We start from the raw sequence: 5,378 nt of genomic DNA on the forward strand, positions 1-5,378 counted from the left end.
ATCTCTACAAAATATCAACGGTTTCAGATGGATAAAATAAATAATTAAATAAGTAGTTCATTATTAATCATATTATGAAGTAGGTATATTATGTCTAATAATAAAAATATCTGAAGTATATTTTTGACATGATATGGATGTGGGGATGGTCCCTACGAATCCTTAAGGTAGAGCCGCCCCTGATTATAAGCATACGCGTTAGGCGCTCGGCCATCGTAACAATTAATGTACTTTACGTAGGCCATTATGAATTGTTTCCGCGAATCTGATTAGAAATGTATTTTTTTTATCCAATTGGAGATTCTAATAGGATGCATTTGGAATCAAGAAACACCTGCGTCGACGCAACAGCAGTGTTTTGTTTGATCAGTGATGAACGTCGCCACCATGACCCCCACATCCTGAAGCCACAACCTATCGGTAATCTTGTGGACAGTGTGACGCCCCAGGGCTCCACGTATTTTCAGCTACGTATAGGTACATACCTTTAATTAAATATCCGTTTAAGGTAGCCATTCAGAAATACATAGTACATTCCAAAAGGTAATGAAATTACACAAAACTTGAGGATGCCCACACAATATAGTAAGGGGCAATGTAAATGTGAATCTCATCATGGTTAAAAAATGGTTCAAGGTTCAACAAAAAAAGATTGAAAATCACTACAATATACAGCATGAGGTGTAGCGACAGGTTGACGTGGCAAGAGCCGTGGGTTGTCATACCGAGCCGTCGTAAATGGCGCGACCTTTGCTTGCCCTATGCTCCGCGGCTGGAGAGAAATGCAATATTAAAAAAAAAAATGGTGCGGTTTTATCCGTATATGTCTGCGGGCGCTAATGCGGTATGCCCTTTGACACCCTATTATCAATGTCCGGTACCAAGGACTTATTGGACCACCATGATGGTAACTTTATATCGAAAAGATTTAATATACTAATAAGTTTGTATGGTTGACGGGAAATTGACCGCAGTCTAAAAATATAGTTCAGTATCTTTTAGGATTTTTATTATCAGATCTTTAGTTTATTGTAACTGTCTTAATTAATTATGGGCAAGAAGTAACTCTGGTCCTAATGATATTTCTAACTTTCCAGGCGCGCACACAGAAAATGGTAGTATGGGGGGGATCCATTTTGAAAAATTATCCATAATAATGTAATAATTTATTATTGATTTTTAAGGCGACGCCACTGACTTCTGCATTTATACCCCAGACTCCTGCACTTTTCATGGTAGGTACATACCACACACTCTGAGTGCAGAAAGTGTTCAGCCCAGAGATAACTACAACTTATTGCGACCTGTCGCATCCACAAGTGATTATCGAATGCGCTTGGCCTAACGGTTATTATTAGGATCGTTAGTGTCTGTTTGTGTCGTATGAAATCAAACATTGGATGCATCAGACTATTTAAAATGATGTATTTTCAAGTTTCATATAATATACCTACCTATAATGTTTTTGAATTATTTAACATGCGCGCAGAACACCTGAACGGTGACTGTTTAAATATGAATGTATATATAAATAAACACTAATAGGTAGGTCGGAATATATAATACCTAACTGACGCGATTTGAACAGATAAATACATTCCATTACAATAAAATGCATTTAATAACCATAAAAGTTAAGCGACCTTTGCAGTCGTTGCTCAAAAATGGACTCCAAGGTACTAAATCCCTATAGAGGGAATTAGCATATTTTTTTCTCGTACAATATACAACATTAACATGCAATAAACTAATACAGTGAAACGTTTTAATTTTAATTGATGACGACACTTTTTATAGTTCCATGATAAATATTTCATTTAACAATAATACCTATTCACTTCACCATCCAGCCCTGGGATATAGGACAGGCACAAGGCCACCCTACTTTCCTCGGTCCAGTGTCATGAGTGACGTCCCTAGGCGAAGTGCCGTCCGTAAGCAGACTTAGAATCCCTCTTCATTTGTAGCCTCAAATTGAATGCAATTATGTTGGCTACCTACCGATCTATTTTCTACTGACGATTAGAGCATTTCCACGAAACATAGCGGTGTTTTGGGGACTTGGAGGTCTGAGGCCTTGACAGGTTTGGAGGCCCCCTTGTGAACATTTTTCCTGTACGATAAACCACCGTTGGGCATTACAATACAAAATTTTTAAATAGGATAAGTTACCAGGACTTTTAATGCTTCCATTATTTTTTTAACTAAGATGTCGGCACTTTTCAACGAATCGACTGCGTCGTCTGCTTCACGGAAAACCGCCACTGCTCTCAAAAGTTATAATATTCGTATTTGTTCCTTCGTTTTCCCCCCTGTATAATGTACCACCCCTAAGCAACGCAAAACCTGCCTACTACCACCGGCAGTGGTGCACCCCGAGTGGGGGGGGGGGGGATTGCAAGGGGCCCTGGCACCCCCCAAAAATGAAAATTATCAGAATGATTTTAAACACTGAAATTGAAAGCCAATAAACTATACTATACCTTTGAGCTTAGACAAATAAAAACACGGCAAAAAAATGATTCTAATAATTCTCCAGCGCCCTTTTTAGAAAAATTTCTTAGATTTTAATTTCTAACACAAAAATTTCGAAACATTAATGTCAGGTTTTTTTAGAAACCCAATCCCTAATGGAACTGTCAAAAAATTCTCGGTGTCCACCCGAATTCCGGAGTGGTGTAGGTCATGGCTGGGGAGGGCTGATAGGGCTCTAGCCTGGGCGCCCGGGCTGTGGGGGGCCCGGCGTGTCGGTTTGACCAGATAAGCGAGATAAACACATCATAAATTAGCTTTAATAGTAAAAAAAGTCGCCTGCGGCGCTATTATACTTGATGGCTATGAAGATTTTCAATTACTTATATAATTGTGCAATATATTTTTTGATTATTATGTGTCGATACTCGACAGCTCCATTATTAAAGTAGGTGTATTAAAAATCGCCAATAATTCACTGTATAAGTACCCTTAATTTGAACTAAAACATAATTTGAAAAACGTTAATGTAGTGTTTCACACTGCCTTTAATCTTAGCGGTAGGTAGGGGGGGCCCCAAATATCCTAGCCCAAGGGCCCGTCTCAGGATGTGGGGACCATGGTGTAGGTACACCGAGTGCAATAGACAAAAGACCGATAAACTAGAAATTAGGCTGCGAAGAAGAAAAAGAGCCTATAGGACTAATTTACATTCTCCTCCTTGGGCCCCCCCCCAATATTAAATCCTGGGTGCGCCACTGACCACGGGACGTCATTGAGCGTCACATTATGCGCTTATTGCCATGCCAACTTTACTGCCAACCGTTCACCGGGTATACCTATAGATAGTATTCCATTGCTGCTGGGTGAGGGATGCGAGGTCACGATGTTGGATTCCATTGGTTGTGCTACAAGAGCGTGAACTGATCCGATGCATTCTTCAGCGGCTGCTTTCTGCAGCGGTTTTGGGGTTATACTGGTACGGCCACGTCAGGACACTCTGAGCTCTTTTAGCAGACGCATTGGTGCTCGGTGAGAGAATAATATATACAATCAACATTGGACCAGGTTACCTAATGTTTTCCTATTTACCAATATTATGTACTCGTACATGCATCAAAGATGTTGAAGAAAACCTTCTTCTTTATCCAACGTTTTTGACCTTCATATCGTATGTACGAATTACTAACGTTACGAAGGTATGTATATTTTTTGTGAGTCTTATCAGTTCAATAAACATTAAACAGCTACTAAGAATTTACCATAAGATGTATGGATATAAGATTTTACTGTCATCATAAAATAATAATGTTAAATTTAATCAGAGATGTTAAAACTTGACCCGCACCCGTTCATATGTACAGGATGCGCAATGCACGAGGGCAGTAGGTAGGTATGTGAGTTATTGAAATCTCATCAAGATAATAATAATATTATGTTCCTATACATACACGAAATAAAATAGGAACTATGTGCCAAATATTCCAAAAAAAATCATTCAACGAGAACGTCGTAATCCTGAAAAATTGGTTAAATCCATGGTTAAAAATTGATGATTTTTTACCATGAATTCGAATACATTCAACATGATTATATTAAGTATAAAATAAATTAAAAATAATTAAGTACAAGATAAAAAGAACTTTTTATATACAACGTTTTTAAATTTTTTGTTGAATCATATAAACTTGACTTGACTAGCTTAAACGATCAAAAAAATTTGTACTTGATAGAAATAATACTGAAATGTCATTTTGACATTCATATTGATTTCCATAGTAACGCACGTATATATTAATAATTTAGTTGCTAGGAGTAGGACCCCAGACCCCTCCCCTAGCAACCAATAATGGTGTCGAAATAACTTTTCATACAAAACAGAATTAACTGAAAATGAACTCAATTCTACTTAAAGATGGCTAAAAGTACTAAAAAATGCATTGGCATCGTGTTCTGATATATTCTAACAGTTTCAAATGTCTAGCTAGTCGGGAAGTTAGTTAAAAATCGATTGCAAGATTTGTACCAGACAAAGAACCACCGGACAAATAATAATACGAGCTAAGAAAAACGTTGTAATAATGATTATTGCTCAAATCATATCAGATTTCTTAATTAAAGTATCCATTGCAATTTGAGACAAGCACTCACTATTGGCAGTAAAGTTACCTAAATCATGGACTAAGTTTACACAATACAGCAAGAAACTTATAATATAGGTAAGAGAATAGACCAAACATAAAACATCTTGGTACTTTAGCCAATTTGTAGTAAATATATTCCGTTCGCATTTTAAATAAAAAGGTGATATGTGACATCTCCACATAGCAGTGGCGAGGGTGGAAGTAGGCTATTAAGATTCGACATAAATTGTCAGTCATAGTTATTTGTTTTCATCATCAATATTATTAATAATACAAATTGCAGATGGCGCTGGTTAGTTTAAAAAAAATCAATTAAACCCTTCCTAAGCCAAACCATAATAGTTTAGGTATGCTATGGGCGATCCGTCAAAAATGGTGCAAACTTTTCGGGTCATGCATAATATTTACTTTCATTGACCTAAGACTACAATTTGCAGATAGTGTTGGTTAGTTTTTAAAATTCAATAATTAAGCCCTGAGTAAATCTTGCTATAGTAGAAAATAAATAGTTAAAAATATATTCGTAGGTATATCAATAAAATATCTAAAATTTTAGATTCCTAGATATTTAGTATTTTAGATACAATATCTAGAAGTTTAGTGTATACTTACTATTTATATCGGATCTTAACAGCCTACCTCCACCCTTTCGCCACTGCCACATAGGTGTACCTATTCTAAAATTGAATATTCTTATGGGTTTGAGTCTTAATAAAAAAATATTTATTTTCATCTCTACGAAAAAATCATATTATGTTTTTC

The sequence above is a fragment of the Rhyacophila brunnea genome, unplaced genomic scaffold (genome assembly GCF_057557595.1).
Source record: "Rhyacophila brunnea isolate RB1 unplaced genomic scaffold, BYU_Rbru_1.0 scaffold_2, whole genome shotgun sequence".
Taxonomy (NCBI): Eukaryota; Metazoa; Arthropoda; class Insecta; order Trichoptera; family Rhyacophilidae; genus Rhyacophila; species Rhyacophila brunnea.